Source organism: Lathyrus oleraceus, chromosome 3, assembly GCF_024323335.1.
Source record: "Lathyrus oleraceus cultivar Zhongwan6 chromosome 3, CAAS_Psat_ZW6_1.0, whole genome shotgun sequence".
Lineage (NCBI taxonomy): Eukaryota > Viridiplantae > Streptophyta > Magnoliopsida > Fabales > Fabaceae > Lathyrus > Lathyrus oleraceus.
In genome coordinates this window covers 436,257,522-436,272,059 of record NC_066581.1, presented here as the reverse complement: position 1 = coordinate 436,272,059, position 14,538 = coordinate 436,257,522, and positions in this window count along the sequence as shown.

Here is a 14,538-nt window from a genome sequence, read left to right as displayed (position 1 = left end):
CAAAGTTGACTTAAGATTCAATTCAAAAGAAGTTTTATGAAAAGATTTTGAAAAATCAAAGGCATAGTGCCTAGGTTTCTAATTTTGAAAGCATTGTTAATGTTTACACAAAAGTTTGGCTTGGGTTCAAATGAAGAGAAGAAGAGAAGGACTAGATCCTAAACATGCAAAGATGAGGGAAGAGAAATAAAACCACTTGGAGTTCCTTTCTTGAGATCATAAAGATGATCCAAGTTTCTCATTTCCTTTGGAATTAGCAAGCAATAAGCAATTAACTCAAGCAATCAAGCAAATATTCAATCAAGCTCCTAGGAATCTTCCAATTGGCTTTTGTCTCTCTTATCTTGGATGTCCATGACAATGGTATTTCTAATAGCTCAAGTTTGGTATCCCTATCATAAGAACACACAAATCAAAAAGTTCCACAATGCAATAAAAGAATGGACACGAGTGAGTTTAGAATTAGGAGTCCTTTTAATTCATCTTCAAGATTAAGCATTCTAAAGGCATAAGACCTAGTTGCTCTTCAACATATTTAGCATTCTAAAGGCATGAGACGTAGTTGCTCTTGAAACTCCATTTAGCATAGGTAAGGTCCTAAATCTAAGTCCTTTCTCCATTTGCATTGGGTTCACACAAACAAAAACAAAACAAGCACAAGGCAATAGTATATGCACAATAATGTGCTCAAGTGAGCAAAAGACAAATTGCATAAACATAAACATGAGCTCAAGTGAGAAAAGGGCAAAGACAAATGAATTAATGAGCAAGAAATTAAATTGCATTAAAGTAAATTGCAAGAATTAAATGCTTGAATTAAAAGTTAGTAATTAGTAGTTAGTGTTAGTGTGCCATAAGGCAATTTAGCGCTATGTTAAGCAATCGTAAGTGGACTAATGTAGTAGTGACACCTATCTGAGGCCAGCCAATAAAACTATAGGCAACTAACACAAGTTAGAGACCATGACTATTAAGCCAAACTCCTACAACTTGCCATGCCAAAAGAAAAGAAGAATGACCTTGTATGGATTTAGGTTTTTTGCTTGACTAAGAAGCAACCTATCTCTAATGCAAAGCAATTCACTTGATCTTTGGTCAAGATGAATTTTATTTGAATCAAAGAAGGTTAATCCCCTCATATGTCAAGGCTAACCACCAATCATTAACTCATTGGTCAAAAAGAAAAAGAAGAAGAAGAAGATGGAAATGGAATGTACATAATTGAAATTCAAATAACATAACCAACACACATTGATCAAACATGGATAGAATCAACCTCAATCAATGGTAAACAGAAGTGAGATGAAGCTTAGAAGTCAAGAAACAATAATTTTTTTTTGGTATTTTTTGGAATTAAAATAATACTTGAATTAAAATAAACAAATAAAGGTCAAACTTCAAATCCAATTCAAATCAACTTCGAAAAGTCCAATTGGATCATCATAAGTCTAATATGGTCAAACAAGGTTTGACAAAAAATTTCATCATTTTTTGAAAACAGAAACTAATTTTAAACAATTAAAAATGAAGAAAAAATAACATAATTAAACTAAAATCTCAAATAAATCTCAAATCAATTAAGAAATTGATGAGAATATTTTTCATAGATTCATCATCATCCAAAGATGTTAAGAAAATATTTTTGGCAGTTTTGAATATTGAAAAGTATTTTAAATGAATTAAAAATAACCAGAAAAGAAATAATTCACAAAAAATATTAAATGGAGTCACAAAAATAATTGAAAATCATTTTTAGAAACTAGAATTCAAGAGAATTTTTTTGCAATTGGTCCCATATTTTTGTGATTCAAAATAAAGAAGTTATGAATTTTTAAAATAAAATGGAATAAAAGAAATTAAAATGGAAATTCAGAAAATAGCAAAAATCCACATCGCTTGGATCTTGGTTCATTAATTGATGTGGCGCATCAAACGGCCAGGGAGTGCGCGCGCATGGAACACTTGAGTCAACAGCGGAGCACAAAGCATTTAAAATAGTCAATCAAACCAAGAGCCAAGATTAGATCTGAAGCAATGGATCCAAGGGCCAGGAACTCATCCACGTGGGGACGGTGGTGGAAACCATCGTCTTCTCCGGTGAACCTCACTATTTCCGGCCAGAGTTGCAGGTTTTACAACCTCAACCAAAATTCACGATCCATACATCATTCGAAAGCTAGGGTGATGTACATCACCCCTGTGACCTTAGTTTCCACTCAAGATCCCTATAGAGAGAGAAATCTGAGATGGAAAAATGAGGTGTTCAATCTGAACTTACTCAATTCACAAAATTAAAAGCACAAATCAATTGCCTCTCACATGAGGACTTCAGAGGTAACAACCAATACAAAAAATGCTCAATATCCAAAGAGATTCGAATGAAAACAGTTGGAGAATCAACCTTTGAAGTGCAGCTTTTCAATGCTTGATCCACTCCAATTCTTCAATGCAGCTTGCTCTTGAAGTAACAAAGAAGCTAGGCTAAGGATTTGTAGGTCAAAGATCAACCAATGAAGTTGAAAATTGAACTTGAAAAATTGAGAGAAAAATCAGAATTCCTTTGAGTGAGGGTTAGGGATTCAAATGTGCAGAGCTTCAGGCGCCTTTAGGTTGAAGTTTGAAGTGAGTGAGGCATTCTATTTATAGCCAAGGCTGATGTAATGCATGAAGAAACTCGTGTGCATGTGAAGTTGGGTCCTCCATGCATGACCCTGTACAGGCGCATGTGAGGCCCAAAAGCAATGTAAATTGAGTGCTAAACATAAACTAAGTGAAATTGGACGTGCAAATTGCAAAGTGTAAGCTTGTGCATGGAGTTTTATCATGGTATGCATAATTGAAACCAAAACTTCACCTCTTCGAAAATGCCATTTGCAAAGTTGAAACATAGGCATGTGGGTAATGGTTGGAAAGGTCTTGACATAAGGAACAAATGTTATGTTGAACAAAAATCCATTTGGAGTTGGGAAAATATTGAAAACTGGCCATGAAGTTCAATGTACAAAACATGTATATGGAAATTTTGCCAAAATGGACCAACTTCAAGCCCTTCTGTTTCAATGATGAAAGATTCAAATGACAAAACCTCCAATATAAAAGTTATATATGTTTCCAAGGCAATCAATTTGGAATTCAATTTTGCATAATTTGGATTTTTTATGAGAAAGTTATGGACACTTGAAGTTGGACTTTTTCATATTTCAATGGCTTTGGTCCAAAGTGACCTATAATGTTTTGTATTATCACATGTTATTATTTTAGGATTATGAAATTTTGTCCAACATAACAATTGAAGAAGACATCTTAAACTTTCTAATGAATTTTGTCCCACCTAAAAATCATAAAAAATGAAGGAGTTAGGTCCTTGGGAAGTAGACCCAAAATTAGGGTTTCAGTCAAAATGACCTATAATATTTTGAAATGAATGATGACCTTCCAAGTTTCAAATGAACTTTTGATGAACATGAAAAGTTGTTCATATGGTTCTTAAGAACATTTTTTCTCTTGGGGTCATCTTCATTTGACAAATACATCAAAAGTTAGGTCTCAGTGGATTTCAAAATAGTCAGATGAATTGACTGATCAATTTCTCAAGTTCAAACTTCAAATCTTGATGAATAAATGATTGAGGACACCTACATGGGCTCATACACGCATAAAATGATGAATGAAATAACTTCCATTGATTTTATTTGATCATGGGTTGAGGTTGCTTCATGAGCAAGGCACAGTCAGTGCACAATTGAATTAGGGTTTCCTTGAGATACTTGGGAGGCATATATGATGATTGAGAGCTTTGGGAAACATTTTCATGCTTGCTTTCAACTTCATCTGGCCACTTCATTGAGCATAGGAGCCTCATAGGAGCCTTGGATCACATGATTGCTCAAGCTTCAAAACAAACAAAGTTAGTGACATATTTTTGTGCTTTTTGTTAGTAAACAAAATAATAAAAGCAATAATATACAATTCAAGCATGCTTGGTGGTTTCAAACCAACTCACACAAGTCCCAACCCTAGGGTTAAGAAGCCAAGATGCTATGATCCTTGAGGCAAATGCAAATGAGCAATGAGATGATGCCATGAGGGATCTTAGGGTCAAAGTTAGGGTCTTACAGATGCCCTTATTTAAGGTCATTCTAGCCGGAGATATGAAGGTTAAAATCTTCGTCTCGACGAGGTAGAATGGGCTTAAATAATAACAAAGAGACAAATTTTGGTCCCTAAGAGACCTCATGATGCAAATGTATGTATGCAAAAGTTAATAATCTGTGGGGAGATATGTCCACAAAGGAAAAAGAAATCAGGAGAAACTGAAAATCCATATAAGTAATACACTCATAAATGGGACAAAGACTCTGGGGGACTTTATTGGGGAATAAAGGGGATAAAATGCGTGAGCAGGTCACAACTCAAAATTTGCTGGGAGACGCGGAGGGATTCCATGAAAATAAATCAATGGAAAGACTCGAGCTAACGCAAAGATGCATGTATTGGGGAATATGCCAATACAGCAAACTATCCACAAAGGATACATCGGATAAAAATCCGGACTCAAGCTGGGAATATCCACAAAGGACTCAGCTGAGGAAACAACAAATGAGGTATTACCAGTTACTGGGTAATAAACTCAACGAGACATGTGATCAAAATACCGGTATGAGGGTGAGAGAACAACACGCTTGGGGAGAATGAATATCTAAGACCGGTATAAGGGTGAGAGATATCAATCATCCCAAAAATATCTGAGGAAAACCTAAAAAGGTATATTTCAACTCAGGAAAATTTGACTCCACTGGGGACAAAAAGTCATAATAGGGAGCAGAAAGAAGGAACACTGGGGATACCGATTACTGGGCATATAATAGGTGACCAACCAGGCGTGAATAGAGGAATATTTCCAAGACACTCATCATCCGAAGGGATGGCTGAAAAAGCAAACTCGATTATAGGATGGACATTCGATTTCGTAAGAACATACGAATCTTACTCGACTGGGGAAGAACAAAGACTTCGACTGAAGAGCGCATGAGATATATTATCTATTACCGTCAGAGTATAGATAATATACTCGCATGGAAGATTATCCACAACCGGTTACCGGGTTAATAAAGGATAAATCGACCGAAAAGAAAGGACATTGGGCTACCGGGTATAAAATGATGACCAATCAGGGGGAGAAACAATCATTACCAATCAAGGATAAATGAAAGATGACTTACTGGGGATAAATTGCTTAATTAGAGCAATTATCCAAGAGATATATCACCGGTTACTGGGTGGTATAATCAGAAATGAAGGAATATCAATACCGAATATTGGATAAAGATAACCAACAAAAAGGGGATTACATCTACCAGATACTGGGTAGAAAACCACCAAGAGAGTACATGTCATCGGTTAGGATGAACAAAATCAAGGGTTAACTATGCAAAGGGAACGAAATGGGGTTTACAACTACCGGTTACTGGGTAGAAAACCACAGAAATAGGACTTACAACTACCAGTTACTGGGTAGAAGGCCACAACATCCGCTGGGGAGAGAATGAACAATTACTGTTTACTGAGTAATCGATCACCTGAACCACAGGGAAGTGCAGGGAAAATAAAAAGAGTAGTCAATCTAGGAACAAACTACAGAGACACAATGAAACAAGACTCAACCCAATGAGGATATAACTCAGGGGAGTAATTCCATCCCAATACATATTTAGGGAGGAAACTGAAACAAAAATCATCCACGAGGACATAACTTAGTGGGGAATATGGAAGAAAAGATAAACACTTTCTGCCTATGGGGCTGACTCTATATGGAAATAAGACACAAACATCTGCTTGGGGAAATATGAATCACCAAATCGCAAGAGATAACAAACAAAGATATATGGCAAAGAATGCAACATGAATATTTGAATGTTAAATATTATGTATGTATATGCGTGGTTTATGTATGATTAATGCTGACAAACAGACAAATCTAACACAAACAGGTCCAAGAATCAATGGACAGACATCCGATACAACATCTCAAAAGAGAAATCCAAGACCACAAGGGAAAATTCAATCTGGTGGGAGCAACAAATACCAGGAAACCAATCACCACTGAGGATCGAGCGAAGTCGCTGCCAGGAACAAAGACCACTGCTAGGGGACCAAGTAGGGTCATCGGGGATCAGAGACCGCTGTTGGGAATAAGCAAAGGATCACAACCACCAAAGCTGGGGATCTTCCAACAGTACGCAGAGACACGGATAGGATCAGTCAGAGACGAACTCTACTGGGGATCTTATCAGGGGATAATGCAATTCCGTGGGGAACATCCTCCAAACAGAAGCACATCAAACAACATTCACTTCAATCCACTGAAGGAGCATCTCTGTTGCGGAGAAGGATAACTAGTCACTCTACCAGGAAGGAATCAACACATCTTCCTCGAAGTTCTAAAGCCAAACTAGGATCAGACAGAGCCTTAGCTGGGGAAGCTAAACATGGATAAGATCCACCATAGAAGTAACTCTACTGGGGAAAAACCACGGAAAGATATGAAACTCTGTGGGGAATAACCACCAAACAAAAGTTCTAATAACCATCACATTTCCTCATACTGCTGGAGAAACAAATCTCTGCCGAGGAGAAGAGACACCACTTCGCCGGGGATAGAAATAAACATTTTCATCACCCGCTCTGCTAGGAGGAAACTATCCGAGAAGGAGGAAATAACAACAAACAGATTGCTGAACCAGGGATAACCTGTAGACGATCAATTGGAGATAACCCGTTGGTGACCAAACTGGGGGAGTCTAATATGAACAACCCTGCTGAGGATGAGCGGTAGGCAAACCTACTGGAGATCAAGGTATGCGAATCCGCTAGGATAAGCTACAAACCAACTTGTTGAAAATTCCCCTCATGTTGGGATTTCCTGCTCAACTCTACGGGAGGTTTCCAATCACGATGAGGGAAGACCAACTTCCTCGAAAAGATAGCATATCAATTTATCAATCTATAAGGGATTTTAGGTCAATCCTCTCAAGGGATGACAACCATATAATTGATAAAACACAAATGCTAGATCCAGACTCACTGGGGAGCTAGAAGACCGAGACCAAGCTCCAGACTCTCTGGGGACTTTGGTGGCATATTACCTTCTTATGCACTCGCTGAGGAGACAACCTGAAAGATGATGAAGAGGATACAAAATATGCTAGGAATATGAACAAATGCCTTACCCTTTTGGAAATCGTACTATCCTTGGGAGAGCACCGAAGATGTCTCAATTATCCTTTTCAGTCTTTTGTGAATGTTCACTTTGTTTAAAAACAGTTTATAAAAACTTTATTTGTTTAAAACAATGATATTTATCAATTAAAACATGCAAACATTTGTTGAGCAGAAATAAATAAGAGTGCAAAGAATTGGATAAAGGCTCAAATTTATTTGATGGAATGGTAGTCTGCAAATGGCAAGACTCCATGGATCTTTACAAATTTGAAATTGGTGACATATATTGGAAAAAAGGCTACATTGAACATAATGACCATTTCTCCACCAACTTTGAATCCAATGTATTTGAAGCTTCAGTTGACGATGACTGAGCGAGAATCTTAGACAGATGACAGTTGAAAAACAAAGTCTTATCAAGATGTGGTTACTTGCCGAATCCCTAATTTTTGCCTAGATTGCCCCAGGGTGAGGTACTCAATCTAGCGGGATATATATTCATTTTTTCTATGTCTCTATTTTTTTCCTGGATCGCCCTTTCGGGTTTTCAATCCACCGAGACGCTCATTTTTGCCTAAGTCACCCTTTCGGGTATTTAACTTAGGGAGTTATTCTGTTTTTATTTTAGGCAAAGTATTTCTTGACTGCATCTGAATTCACAGGACGAGTGAAATCCTCCCCATACATAGTTGTAAGTATCAAAGCACCGCCTGAAAAGGCTCTCTTAACAACATATGGACCTTCATAGTTTGGAGTCCACTTGCCCCTGGAATCGGGCACGAAAGAGAAGACTTTCTTGAGCACAAGGTCACCTTCTTGGAACACACGAGACTTGACCTTCTTATCAAAGTCTTTCTTCATCCTTTGCTGATATAACTGACCATGGCACATGGCAGTCAATCTCTTCTCTTCAATTAAGTTCAATTGGTCATAACGACTCTGAACCCATTCAACATCAGTCAACTTGTCTTCCATCAAGACTCTTATTGATGGGATCTCAACCTCCATAGGGAGCACAACCTCCATGCCATAAACAAGAGAGAAAGGGGTTGCCCCTGTTGAAGTGCGGACAGATGTACGATAACCATGCAAAGCAAATGGCAGCATATCATGCCAATCTTTGTACGTAACGACCATCTTCTGGATAATTTTCTTGATGTTCTTATTAGCAGCTTCAATATCCCCATTCATCTTGGGTCTATAAGGAGAAGAATTATGATGTGCAATCTTGAACTCGCTACACAACTCTTTCATCATCTTGTTGTTCAAGTTAGATCCATTATCAGTAATGATCTTATCTGGAACACCATAACGACATATGAGTTGATTCTTGATAAACCTCACAACCACCTGCCTGGTCACATTTGCATATGACGGCGCTTCAACCCACTTGGTGAAGTAATCAATTGCTACGAGAATAAATCTATGACCGTTCGACGCCTTTGGCTCTATCATGCCAATCATGTCAATTCCCCACATAGAGAAAGGCCATGGTGATGAAATCACATTCAGAAGTGTCGGGGGAATATGAATCTTATCTGCATAAATCTGACACTTGTGGCATTTCTTCACATATTTGCAGCATTCAGACTCCACTCTCAGCCAATAGTAGCCTACTCTCAACATCTTCCTTGCCATGGCATGTCCATTGGAATGAGTACCAAATGAACCCTCATGGACTTCAGTCATCAACAAGTCTGCTTCGTGTTTATCCACGCATCTGAGCAGAACCATGTCAAAATTCCTCTTATAAAGCACATCGCCATTGAGGTAGAAACTGCCAGATAAGCTCCTCAAAGTCTTCTTATCTTTAACAGATGCCCCAGGCGGGTAAACCTGACTTTGGAGAAAGCACTTGATATCATAATACCATGGCTTATCATCTTTCACTTCTTCAACTGCAAATACATGAGCTGGTCTATCCAAGCGCATCACAGTGATATTGGGGACTTCATTCCATAATTTCACCATAATCATCGAAGCAAGCGTAGCAAGAGCATCTGCCATCCGATTCTCATCTCGTGGAATATGATGGAAAAACTTCAGTAAAGAACGTTGAAATCCTCCTCGCATAATCTCTGTATGCGATGAGGCCAGGCTGATTCGTCTCCTATTCACCCTTAATCTGATTAACAACAAGGGTCGAATCACCATAAACATCAAGATGCTTGATTCAAAGATCAATACATTCTTCCAAACCCATAATACAGGCCTCATACTTCGTCATATTATTCGTGCATTTGAAAGTTGGCCTTGCTGTAAAAGGAAAATGCGTGCCCTGAGGAGTAATAATTGTAAGACCCCAATTTTGACCCTAAGATCCCTCATGGCATCATAACATTGCATTTGCATTACTTCTAGGATCTTTAGCATCTTGGTTCCCTTTGCCTTTGGGTGGGACTCCTTGTGATTGGTTTGAGATCACCAAGCATGCTTGAATTATACATCATTATTTCTCTTACTTTTGTTTACTAACCAAAAGCACAAAAATGTGTCACTAACATCTTTTGTTTGAAGCTTGAGTATCATCTAAGACACTTTGTGGGTTCTATTTAGATGATCAGTCAACACAAGGGAATGGCTTGAGATACTTCCAACAGGTTCAAATGGGGTCAATTCGTCAGTCAAAACGTTAATCTTGAAGGAGCAAAAGTTTGTTCATGAGCTGTCATGCTCGCTAGGCGAGCAGAATGGGTCGCCTAGCGAGTCCCAAGAAAAGCCACCAGAATCACCTACGCTCAGAGGGATTTCTTGAACTGTCATGCTCTCTAGGCGAAGCCCACGTGTTTAAAAAATAAAATAAAAAATAAAATAAAATAAAAAAATAAATAAATAAAATATAACAGAAAAATTTTGGACTTGGGCCTCTCTCATTTGAGCCCACAGGTCCACAAAAATCAGGTTATAAATTCAGAGTTTCAGTGAAACAAAAGGCAATTCTATTCCTATTACCCTGGCAGGGAAAAAGATAGTGAGAGAAGAGCTAACAGAGTTCAGAGCAACCTCTAGAGACTGAAGGGAACTCATCGGCAAAGAACCAATTCCCTCTCATATAAACCCTAAGAGTGCTTTGCAAACCCAACCGAGCAATTCAATTTCATTAGATCTCTCCAGTCAGGTTTGCCTTATTCCCATTACTTTATGCTTTTAATTTGAATGCTCTGAACGTATGAGGTATTATGGGTAAATTTGATACCCTTTTGATGCATGTGTTTGACAAGAGGTTTAGGCCTCATACCCTTGGTTGCTTTTTGTGAATTTTAATGGCATGATTTGGGGGCAACTCTTGATTACCCTATCTTGTTTCTCTAACCTGTTTGTTGAGTTTTGTTTTGTGAGGGCTCACATACTCTTGCAGGGATAACTTGCTTGGTGTTCCACTTTATTTGTGGGGTACCACCTGGAGGTCTATTCCGATTACCTGTACTGACTCGCTTTCTTTGATGGTGTTTAGCTTGGAAGAGTCTTTGGGTTTCTTATTTATCTAATTGCTGTTACTTCGGATCTTTATCCGTACGGTAGATCTCTCGATCCCTTTACTTTTCCCGCATGTTACCGATTTCTTAGGTTTCGTATAGCCTCTCGTGGCGTGTCATTTAAGGTAACGCGGTTCCTTCATCTAGGACTGCCTTTTTGCATGAGCATCCCTAAACACCCCAAACTCATTGATTTCTCTTCTCCTAAGAACAAGTTATCTCCTTCTACTACAGGCGAGTAAGTCTCCAATGGTCGAGCATCCGATAGATTGCGTAGTAACGTCGTTCACCCCAAAACACAACCCTTACCCCATAGGTGGTCGAACTACGTTTTGCTCTGATTTTCATCCCAGATGAGATACGTAGGCATAAGACGTGATGTCTTAGCGAGCACACTCCTCTTTAACCCATAGGTAGCCGAGCTACAAAGACTCTGATTCTCAGATTCAGATGAGATACGTATGCAGTGGATGCGACGTCTGTGCGAGTCATTTTCTTTTGACCCTTCTTTTAGTAAGTAGTACATTAGATAAACATACACGCTTTCTCATCCCTTCAATCATGTTTGCACAAATAAATTTTCAAAAAAAAAAACAACAACCTTTGCAACAAATGTGAAAAGGGCTCCCTAGGAGTACCTAGGATGCTTTGGGTGCCTAATACCTTCCCATTGCATAACCAACCCCCTTACCCAGATCTCTGACATTTTTACTAGTTTTTGATTCGATAAAACTTTTAGGTTTTTGTTCGCTTTCTAACCATTCCTTTGGATAAATAGAAGTGCGGTGGCGACTCGACTTGTATGATTTACCTTGGATTTAGTCAATATCTCTAATGGTAATGAATACCCCGCTACAGAAAAGTGGCGACTCTGCTGGGGAATTCTGTAATCCTAGTGGGTTTTGCCTACTTTTCATTTTTGTTGTATTATATTGTATATTGTTTTGTGACATATTTTTGTGCAATTTGGGATTACTGTATTGTATGTAATGATTGAATTGCTTGATATTAATTCCTTGTATGCTTGGTGATCTTTGTGAGATGAGTTCTATACCCGGACTCGAGTGCACTTAGGATAGGAGAATGGCATAGTCTTGTCGACTTGTGTGGAGTTATTCCTTAGCAAGTTGACTTGCAAGTCCATTCACTTGGTGGAGGTTATGTTGGGATCAATAATGTCACACAAGTAAGTTGTGGTTAAACATTACTTTTTCCAATATAGACCTTAGAAGCCAAGGACCTTAGTTTACCAAGCCCATCTTGGCCTATTCTTAGGATGTAGTGCGAAAGTCGTTCAAGTGTAAGATTTGATACGATTATTACGCGATACTACACTCATAAGAGTCTCTCTTGAGAATATTTTCGGAATACGAGTAGTCGTTTCTCCAATAATATCCGAAAGATGGGATGATGACTATGGGAACCTCTTGTAGAACATGTTTGGCAGGTTTAAACCCTAGTACACCCTTTTGGGTGGTTCTTAACCTAACTCCATGCTCGTGACTTACAACAAACCCTTGATTCATGGTTGATCCGTTCATGAATCCTTAATATCAATGGAACTTGGGTGTTGATAAGGTGTAAACCATAATCCACCAAAATGGATGATTGATATTAAGGATAACATGATCCATCCCAGAACCTTTGTTTGGTGTGCTTTGCTTGATCCTTGAGTGTGATTGTTGCATTCATGCATTCATGCACCCATTTGCATCCATATCATCAATAAATAAGAAAATTTTCAAGGAACTTAAGGGGTTTATTTGCAAAATTTTCAGACATGGAAAGACAAAGAAGGAATACAAAGAAGTACAGCTTCAGGCAACCAGATTTGAAAGAGTTAAGGAATCTGACATCTTATGTATTAGATCCTTTGGGTTTCAAGGCTCGTTTTGGGAAGCTTCTTCCTCTTCTGACTACTCAGGTGGACGAAGGATTGGTGAGTGTATTGGTGCAGTTTTATGATCCCTTGTACCGTTGCTTCATGTTTCCGGATTTCCAGCTTTTGCTTACCCTTGAGGAGTATGCTTACCTTGTAGGTATACCTATTCTAGACTAGTTGCCGTTCAGTGGCTTGGAGAGTATTCCTACTTCTCAAGAGATAGCTGACATGTTACACATAGATGAATCTCTGGTTGGTGCTCATATGGCTACCAAAGGAGGAATTCAAGGTCTCCCTTCTGAGTTCCTCATTGCTCAAGCTACTATATATGGTAAGGCCATGAGTGAGGATGCCTTTGAAGCCATATTTGTACTTCTCATCTATGGATTGGTATTGTTCCCCAACATCGACAAGTTTGTGGATGTGAATGCTATTAGGATTTTCTCTACTCTTAATCCCGTTCCGACTCTGTTGGGAGATACCTACTTCTCTTTGCATATGAGGAATGCAAATAGTGGTGGCGCCACTGTGTGTTGTTTGCCTCTGTTGTATAAGTGGTTTATTTATCACTTACCTCAGACGGTCGCTTTTAAGGAGAACAAGGAATGTATACGGTGGTCCACGAGACTTATGTCTCTCACTAATGATAATATCTCTTGGTATAACCATGTGTATGATGGTGTGCGGATTATTGACTCTTGTGGCGAATTCTCTAATGTACCTCTTCTTGGTACATGTGGTGGGATTAACTACAATCCTGTTTTGGCACGTCGGAAGCTCGGGTTCCCCTTAAAGGATAAACCCAATAACATTCTGTTAGAGGGTGTATTCTTTCAGGATGGTAAATATCCCCAAGGTTTGAAAGTTAGGATGGTCCGCACTTGGCGCAAGATTCATAGGAAAGGAAGGAAAGAGTTGGGTCCTAAGAATTGCATCGCTTTGGAGCCTTACACTGTTTGGGTTAGGAAGAGGGCGTCTGAGTATCTCATGCCTTACGAGTATCCAAGACCTACACCTATGATTATGGCTGGGCCTTCAACCCTCCCTAATCAAGGAGCAGAGGAGTTGAGAGACGAAGACCGTTCATGAAATTCTAGTTATCAGACTTTGGATGTCACACGGGTTGTTATGACATCCAATTCTGCACAGACAGGAATTATGCAAAACTTAACAGTAAGTGCAGTAAATAACACAAGTAATTGTTTACCCAGTTCAGTCCAACATGACCTACATCTGGGGGCTACCAAGCCAGGGAGGAAATCCACTATTAGTAGTATCAATTCAAAGCTAAACTCACCCGTTTACAACTTATCACTTAATCCCTACCCAATGCAATTTCAATCTTAACCTAAGATCAGAGTTCCTACTCACTCCCCCTCAATCACCTCAGTGATTACTATCTTTAAACAATATTAAAGACAAGTTGAAGTCACACTTCAAACAACTCTTGATTGTGCTTCACAGCTTTAATCAAGATACACAGCACTCGCGCTTAAAAGCTTTGAGCGACACAACACTTACAACTCAATGAACACCCTATGCCACAGCTATCATCTACTTGATAATGGCTTGGCTTACAAGATACGTCTAATACAAGACTCACAAAAATACAGCAGTGAAGTATGATGGACACACAAAATCTTCACGCCTCAAAATCCCTGAAACTGAATGAAGGAACGCCTTCCTTTTATATTGCAGTACCCTGGGCTTTTGCACCTGTATTCTCCTGAATTTAAGGTCACACGAGTTCCCATAAATTCAACATTTAGGTTACTAACAAATAGGCTATTTGTTAGGTTCATTGAATGTAGCTTGGTTGTTGATTTCCTGGATTTTCTCTCAGTTGTTGAATCCCTGAAGAATAGCCTGAGAAAAAGCTGAAACAGAAAACTGAACAACCTACAATATAGCATATGCTGTCAGGAATGAATGTCACGACATTCAACTTGACATCAAGGT